This window comes from Physella acuta, unplaced genomic scaffold, assembly GCF_028476545.2.
Source record: "Physella acuta isolate Inbredline_101_S28 unplaced genomic scaffold, ASM2847654v3 ptg000393l, whole genome shotgun sequence".
Classification (NCBI taxonomy): domain Eukaryota; kingdom Metazoa; phylum Mollusca; class Gastropoda; family Physidae; genus Physella; species Physella acuta.
In genome coordinates this window covers 257,957-267,149 of record NW_026731912.1, presented here as the reverse complement: position 1 = coordinate 267,149, position 9,193 = coordinate 257,957, and the positions used below count along the sequence as shown (strand labels likewise).

Sequence of the window (9,193 nt, the reverse complement as noted above, 5' to 3'; positions counted from 1 at the left end):
ATGAAAACCAAGAAAATACAAATGATTATGTGATGTCCACAATAACTACCTGTCTACGTAATCAGCCTACCTGTCTGTGCACCGACTTGCTGTCCATTAATGTACCACACAGGTGGATCAGGCTCTGTTTCTCCACGTGCTGACCTGGCATTACAGTTAAATACGGCATCTTTACCTTCAGACGTAGTTTGATCCACTGGAGATCCGTTTGGGTAAAATATTGGGGAGGCTGTCCAAAATTTGAAGTACCATTTTGAAAATTGTTTTGACTTTTTTTATTCGTTTTTACTTTCTCGTATACGAAATATAGAGGAAGTATTGTAATCGTAATATTTTTCACAAAATCTAGACGTTTTACACTTCGCTGAGACAGAAAAATATAGTGTTGCAATTTTGTCCGTATGTCTGTGTGTGTGTGTGTGATAACTTGAGTACCGTTACAGCTAGGTAGATTAATTTTCATATATCATAGTATTATATCAAATTTGTAGTTCAGGTATCAACTTTTCAAACGGAAGTGAGACTTATTTTAGTTTCAATTTTTCAAAAGCCTATAACTTGAGTATGATTTTAGATAGATAAATGAAATTTCACATGTAAGTAAAAGATATAATTCTCTGCCTACTTTCAAACTTTGAGTAACTTCAATTTACCGGAAGTAGTAAATTGAAGTTACTCAAAATTTGAAAGTGTAAATATAATGTCACTAACTAGTAATATCAAGAAACACAGCCTCTTTGTTAGATGTTCCTCCTGTATTGTGTGCTTGGCAGTAATAATTTTTCTCATCAGATTCATCCACATTATAAATGTAAAGACGACGATGATCAAGTGAAAATGAATATTTGCTGGTTGCTTTGATCTCGTTGCCGTCATCGAAATACCATTTTGTCACAGGACCTTTAGTGTATTGGAGGTCACTGGTAACACATAACATATGGAATATTAAAAACGGTCTGAAATATTCAATCTATTATATAATACGGTCGATATTATAAATAGATTACTTACAGCCAAAAGTAATGAACTCACTTAAATTTCAGTAAATTAAGAGGAAGCATTTTATCAAATCAATGCCAGATGAACATTATTTGATAAAATGTTGTCTAGTATGAGAAATTAAAATTTAATATACACATACTATCCAGAGAAAAAACATTCCAGTCTAGCTGTTGAAAATCTCAAAAACTTGGTGTGAGAGTTTGTGTACTGCAATTGTGGAGCTATGATAGTTGGCGCTGCAAGTAAATAATACTTATTATGCTTTATTTTTCTTCATTTTTACTTTCTTGTATACGAAGTATAGAGAAAGTATTGTAATCGTGCAAAAAAATCGAGATTTTCACAGATCTTGACGTTTTTCACTTCCCTGAGTGAAAAACATATAGTTTTGCAATTGTGTCCGTATGTCTTTGTATGTGTGTGTATGTGTGTGTGTCCACGATAACTTGAGTACCGTTACAGCTAGGTTGATGAAATTTCATATATAAGTATTATATCAAATTTGTAGTTCTGTGTCAACTTTTCAGCGATTTCCGGTACCTGGAAGTGGAAATATTCTACTTTCAATTTTTCAAAAGCCTATAACTAGAGTACTGTTTGAGATAGATAATTGAAATTTCACATGTAATTGAAAGTTTAATTCTCTGCCTTCTATCAAATTCTGAGTAATTCCCGTTGATCGGAAGTAGTAATTTACGCCATTTCTGATTTCTTAAAAAACACATGTGAGTTTATATAGTACCTATAATATTCCGAACTATTATACACATATTGTTTGGTGTTCACTTGGTGCGCAATTCTTTTTTCTACGAGATTCTATTCTATTTTAAAAAGTTTCAGTACTTGAAAATGTGATTAAAAATCATGTCTATTACCCGTGTTGCCATTCCCCCGTAGTGTTATACAAGACTATTCGAGACAGGTTAGGGGAGATCACTCCCGGTTTATTTATACACACACACACACACACACACAAAAAATTCGTATTTTTTCCTCCATGGGTTAGAACTCATCCAAATTATGGTCGTAGCCTACTAGGTGCATACCCGTGCTCCCCCACGGTGAAACATTTTAAAATCTACCAACTTGGGAACAGAACAAAACTAAACAGAAGCATTAAAGAAAACGCAAACACAAAAGAAAACACAACACAAACACAAAAGAAAACGCAAACGCAATCACAAACACAAAAGAAAACGCAAACACAAACACAATACAAACACAATGCAAACACAAACACAAACGCAAAAGAAAACACAAACACAACATAAACACAAAAGAAAACGCAAACACAATGCAAACACAAACACAAAAGAAAACACAAACACAACATAAACACAAAAGAAAACGCAAACACAATGCAAACACAAACACAAAAGAAAACACAAACACAACACAAACACAAAAGAAAACGCAAACACAAACACAATGCAAATACAAACACAAACACAATGCAAACACATGCAAAAAAACGAAAACATAAACACAAACCCAATAAGCAAAACGCAAAAACAAATGCAAAAGAAAAAACAAACGCAAACACAAACGCAGTGCAAACGCAAATACCAATGCAAACGCAATTTAAAATGACTGCATGGTTTGATGTTTACTTTTATGGTTCTAGAATCTATAGCGATGGCGGAAGAAAGGAAGGAAGGACTGACACACTACCACACTATATTATTGACCAGGCCCTGCACTGTCTTCTTTGAAAAACCTATCTATCTATAAAGGACCATGACATGTGTGTTTAGTAATCAGCATATATCCCGCATTGCCCACCCTAACCACAACCAACAAAAACCAAAACATGAAAAAACGCAAACATAACAAAGACGGAAACACAAATACAAATGAAAACACAAACGCAAACACAAACCCAACCACAAACGCAAACACAAACGCAAACAAAATGCAAATAAAACAAACCAAATCCAAACGCAAACACAACCACAAACGCAAATCCAACCCAAATACATAGAATACACAAACGCAAACATAAACTCAAAGTGCTCACAGTCTACCCCGGGGCGCCTAATCCCACAATGCTGGGGCGCCGTGGGAACCGCCTGTTTCAACTTATAAAAGACTATACTACCCCAACTTATTCATAGTAGTTTACATTCACTTAAACGTACGTAGGCGCCCTAGCGAACACGTGAAAGCCCGAGTCGCCAAATAGCAACCTGTCCGGGTGCCTGAGGACCTCCGCATTTGATTCACTTAAAGACTATAGTAACCTTTCTTATCCATAGCCTATCGCACTGTTTAAAATAAAATTATGCTCCATAGCGCTCACAGGATAGCCCAAAGCGTCAAATCAAACCCTGCCACGGCGCCAGCGGACGCGCCTGTTTCAATTTAGTGAACAATTACAATACCTCAAGCTTATCCGCAAACGGAAAGAAGTAACATAGAGGACATTCAGGAGCTGGCTTCTTAATTAACTGTTATTGATTTTAAAAAATAATAATAGTTAGTAAAAAGTACGTTCAGTGTATACAACAAATAAAAGGCACTATTTAAAATACCCACCACATTTTACTTCATCAATCAATGCTAATTATGTAAGTGTTTTTCCCATCACCAAAACAAAATAATAAAAAGTAAATCCCCCCCCCATGTAGTTTTTATAAAGGGAAGTAATTGTGTTTTCCTAATTTATTAAGGACGTAGTGAGTGCTAAAAGACTAAATGTAAATAATTTTCAGACATAATTAGAATTTTTGTGAAGGTATACATTTTTAAAAATTTTGTTTGATGGACATGCCGTTAATTATTACTATAAGTTTGAAAAATGAAAATTGTTTTACAACACCTTAGCACTTTAGACTTCTTACACTAATGACAATAATAATAGATACATTTCTTATATTCCTTTGTAATCCTCGGTTTGCCCGCCACATACAGAATTGAACTTTATATATTTATATATTAGACTAGCTGCATACCCATGTTCCGCCACGGTGAATAATTTTTAAATGTACCCTGACCCGTGTTTTGAGTTGTGCCAGTCATGTAATTATATTCCAGGTTGTACCTGTTTGTATACGTGTATACAAATTGTGTGAGAAAGTGTATGATGGCCTCAGTCCAGTATGTTACGTCAACAACGTTAGTGTAGGTTGGTACTTTGAGTTCTATAGCCACTCTACCTTAGATGTGTGTAATAGTTTCTGTTAGAATTCGGAATAGCCTGTGTTTGTGTAGATAGTTTAGATATTATTTTAAAAAATTTAGTGTTAACGAGCCTTTGTTATTTTTAGTCTTGTGTTTTGTAACCCGTTTGTGGTTGTTTGCACTAGACGCACTTGATTGTTTTTAATTTTTTTTTTTGTATGATGGAAATGTAAATTTTCAATTTAATTTACTTGGTATTTGCAGATTCTCAAACTTAGTGGAATAGAGTATTTTCAAAGGGAGAATATGCTTTTTTTTTTTGTGTGTGTGGCATTTGCTTAAGATACAGTATCTGTCAATACAACGGATCAATTATTAAGACACTGGATAAAAAATAAGCAAAAACATTGTTTCATAGCACTATATCCTAATGAACTCTGAACCAAACAAAACGTTAACGCCAAATAAAACACACAAACTCTGTACTGCCCTCCAAAACAGCATTACAAATGACAGGTTTATAACATTATCCCCCCCCCCCCCCGGTCAATTATCGATAAATGGATACATGGATACATGTGGGGGGTAGAGTTAATGATAGCATATGGTTAGGGTTAGAATTCGAGCATAACAATTATAGTCCCATAATGATTAATATAATTTACTTCATTGGATTCATGTTTGTAAATTAATATTCATTGCATACATTATACCCTTAAAGGAGGAGGTGGGCGAAGACTATTTCCAAGGGAATTAATGATATGGAGGGTTATCTTTTTGCAATGGTCGACTGGAATTGTCAGGGAATGGGGAGGGGGAGTATAATAGATTGACGACAGAAGCCTGTGGTTGTATATAACACATTTATTTGGGTCTAACTACCTCACGATGGTAACACCAGAGAGGGCGGGAGGAAGTGCACAAGGGACATCACTCAAGATAACAATATTATAAATATAACTAATACAGAAGAGTGAGTTCCCTTGACCTCACAATTATTTCAATCTATTACATCCCTTTACCCTTAGAACACAATAACACATCTCTCAATAGAACAATTGATAGTATCCTAAAATCACCAATTATATTGTAACATGAACACTATGGTAGATTACATCCTTGCAAACAATGCACAATATGCTACAACATAATCAAGATACAAAACAATAATGTCAAAGTCCTTTTGACCTTTAGAATCATAGGTCTAACTTATTTGGGACCTTGATTGTCCTGCTTGACCTTCTCAGTGGCTTTTGATTTGGTGACTCAATATTCTGACCATCTGGATTCTCTATCTCAGGAGGTCTAGGATTTAAATCATTAACTCCAGAATTTACATTTTCTGACTCTAGACAACTTGGTTCACTCATATCAACAGAACTTGATTGTGGAACAACTGAGTTGGTGTGAACTGTTCAGATTTGGTGGGATTGATAGATTCACACTTATTATCTGCACAAGTTATTTTTAACTTTCTAAGGCACAGGTCCTGTACATTGAACAATTTGACCTGGTATCCATTTTTCCTTTCTCCCATAATTTCTTAGATACACATTCTCATTAACACCAAATTCTCTTTCAATGAATGTCTTGTCATGATTTAATGGAACTATTTTTGAATTGGCATCTGAAAGTATTAAATGGCAAAAATCTTTTTTCTTTTCTTTTGATGTTACCCTTTTAGTTTCTGTAAGTGCTAATGATGTTAGCAAAGTTGTTTGATGATCACATTCCTTCTTACTAATGTATTTTCTTTAAACATTTGAAACTGCCATATCACCATAATCATTTATTAAGTTACAAATACTTTGTTTAGGCAACTCTGACTGATAATGGACTGTATCTTCTCCATCTTTTATATTATCTTCACAAAGGTTTTTATTTCTTATTTAATATGGCCTTAAGTCATCATTCACAGACTCTTCAGGCCAACCATTCTTACAGTACTCATATACTTTTATTAAGCACTTATCTTTTTGTGTTTCTCTTTTAATATCATTCACATTTATATTGGAGTTATCCATGATAGTGAAGAGAACAAATACATCTTCTGGTACATAGCTCAGGCTTTGGTTTTTTAAAGGTAATCTACTAAGGCTATCTGCACTATTCTCAGATCCAGGTTTGTATCTCAATTCATAATTGTATGCAGTTAGTGTGATAGCCCATCTTTGAATTCTTGGTGAGGCATGCTCAGGTAGGGTTTTGTTTTCTCCAAATAAACCTAGCAATGGTTTATGATCTGTAAAGATGGTGAACTTCCTACCAAACAGAAACTTATGAAATTTCTTAACACCAAAAATGATGCCTAAGCCTTCCCTATCTAACTGAGAATAATTTTTCTCAGCCTGGTTCAAAGATCTACTGGCAAAAGCAATGGGTCTGTCACCCTTCTCATCCATGTGGGACAAGACTGCTCCTACACCATCTGGTGAAGCATCACATGTCAATACAAGTCTTTTCCCTGGGTCATAGTGAGTTAGTAAGGTGTCAGCCGACAAAGCCTCTTTTGCTGTATTAAAAGCAGCTTCTTGTTGTTTACCCCAGTGCCAAGTTGCATTTTTCTGTAGCAGCTTGTACAGTGGTGATAGTTTACCAGACAGATTTCCTATGAACTTTGCATAGTAATTTATCAAGCCCAAAAAAGCTCTTAGTTGTTGGGTATTTTCAGGTTTGGGTGCTTCTTTAATGGCTTTTGTTTTCTCAGGTTGAGGTCTGATGCCTTGTTTGCTCAATATATAACCAAGAAAACTAATTTCTGTCAACATGAATTGACATTTATCTTTGTTTATCTTTAAACCTTTTTCACCAATAATTTTCAATACTTTATCAAGTGTTTTAAGATGTTCAGTGTCATTCTTACCAGTTATGTACACATTGTCAAAGTACACACAAACATTTGGAATGTCCTTAAAAATACTGTCCATGACAGCTTGGAAAATTCCAGGGCTAGATGATATGCCAAAACATAGTCTTTCATATTGGTAGAGTCCTTTATGTGTGTTTATTGTCGTATAGACTTTTGAATCTGGATGCAGTTCTAGTTGAGTGTAAGCATGACTAAAGTCTAATTCAGTGAATTTGTCTCCTCCTGCCAAATTCAAAGAAATTTCCTCAATGTTAGGTATAGGGTACCTATTTAGTTCTATTTGCTTATTCAGTGTAGTTTTATAATCTCCACAAATTCTTATAGAACCATCCTTCTTTAACACTGGCACAATGGGTGTCGCCCAATCGGAATAGTCTACCTTCTTTATAATGCCATTAGATTCTAATCTGCTTAGCTCATTTTCAATTTTATTCCTCATTGCATAAGGTGGAACTCTAGCTTTGCAGTATCTTGGATTTGTATCTTTAATGCTTAACTTCACTGTTCTATCATTTAGTAATCCTGGATTACCAAAAACACATTTATTTTCAGATATAACTTTATCTAGTGAAGTAAGACTAGATTCTTTTACATTCTTCAATGAACAAATACTCTCCCAATTTAACTTAAGATGACTTAACCAGTTCCTACCTAGTAATGGCGGTCCATTTCCTTCAACCACAAGAAGAGGAAGTTTAACACTTTGACCATTATAACTTACATGAACCATACACTCTCCTATTACCGGAACATTGTCACCAGTGTATGTTGTTAGACACTTGTGACACGGCTGTAGAGACACTGATCCTTCTGTGACAGCGTCAAAATCTTTCTTTGTTATGACTGTTAGAGATGCTCCAGTGTCAAGTTGGAAGCTGATGCTCTTACCGTTGATATTAACTAGTACACTGATGGGAGCATGACTTGTTGATTTCACAGAGAATAGGTTGAAATCCGGCTGCGAATCAGTTTGAGCATTTTCACAGGTAGAGTGGTTCATTGGTTGGGTTAGGTAGTCTTGGTGAGAGTTAACATAGTGCTGCCTTTGGTTGCGGTACTGTCTTGACTGGCTAGATTTAGCAACAGACGAAGACTTTGCGAAGCAGGCCTTGGCAATGTGACCTTGCTTACCGCACTTATAACAAGTTGCTAACTTGAACTTGCACCGATGAGATGCATGGGGACCTTTGCATCGATGACATTTTTGATAATTATTACTAGATTTAGATCTAGGATTTGAACGAGCAGGCTGTTTAGCATAAGTTGGAATGCTCTGTTGGGGTTGATATTTATTGACTAACCTGCTGTTTACTGCATGGATCCCTGGAGGCGTTAGAGATTTTGCCGCATCTGATGACTGCTGGATTGAAGTTGCAAGTTGTATTGCTTTTTCCAATTTTAGATCTGACTCGAGCAGCAACTTTCTTTGAATATCAGGGCTGTTTACACCTGTCACAAACTTTTCACATAGTCTGTCAGACAGCGTTTCTCCGAATTCACAAAATTCACTTAAATGACGTAAAGCAGCAACATATTCTGATATTGACTCGTTTGGTTGACGAGTCCTACTGTCAAATCTAGCTCTACATAGAAACTTTGATGGGGTAGGCGCATGGTGGTCTGTTAGCAATTTGCTCAGCTCGTTAAAGCTCTTGGTAGTAAGACTAGCTGGTGCGCATAAGTCTTTTAGTAGCCTAAATTGTTGAGGCCCTATGACTGTTAACAAAACAGCTCTCTTTTTGGCTTCTATCGTCACGTCGTTAGCTTCTAGGTAAAAGCTTAACCTCTCTAGGTAATCTTGAATGATTTCATCATTCGCATCAAATTCTTTTATTTGGCCATACAGCGCCATAATTCTAGAAATAATTAGCTAATAAGCTCTAGCAAACCTCTTTTTTGCGTAAGTAGGTGCTCTTTCTAGTAGATGTTTATCCTTCGTCGCCAATTATAATAGATTGACGACAGAAGCCTGTGGTTGTATATAACACATTTATTTGGGTCTAACTACCTCACGATGGTAACACCAGAGAGGGCGGGAGGAAGTGCACAAGGGACATCACTCAAGATAACAATATTATAAATATAACTAATACAGAAGAGTGAGTTCCCTTGACCTCACAATTATTTCAATCTATTACAGGGAGCAATGTCCGGGTGTTAATTATTAAGGGATATTTGCATTTACCCAAAATTGACTAAGCA

At 35.6% G+C, this 9,193-nt stretch overlaps 1 long non-coding RNA gene across 1 annotated transcript; it reads right to left on the bottom strand.

Annotated features, from left to right (window-relative positions):
- Positions 1–76: 76 nt before the first annotated feature.
- LOC131942194 (uncharacterized) lies at positions 77–1,238 on the bottom strand. Its single transcript, XR_009386717.1, has 3 exons — positions 1,142–1,238; positions 712–920; positions 77–229 (listed from the first exon to the last, which is right to left on the bottom strand). It is a non-coding gene; the product is annotated as an uncharacterized LOC131942194 (long non-coding RNA).
- Positions 1,239–9,193: the final 7,955 nt, after the last annotated feature.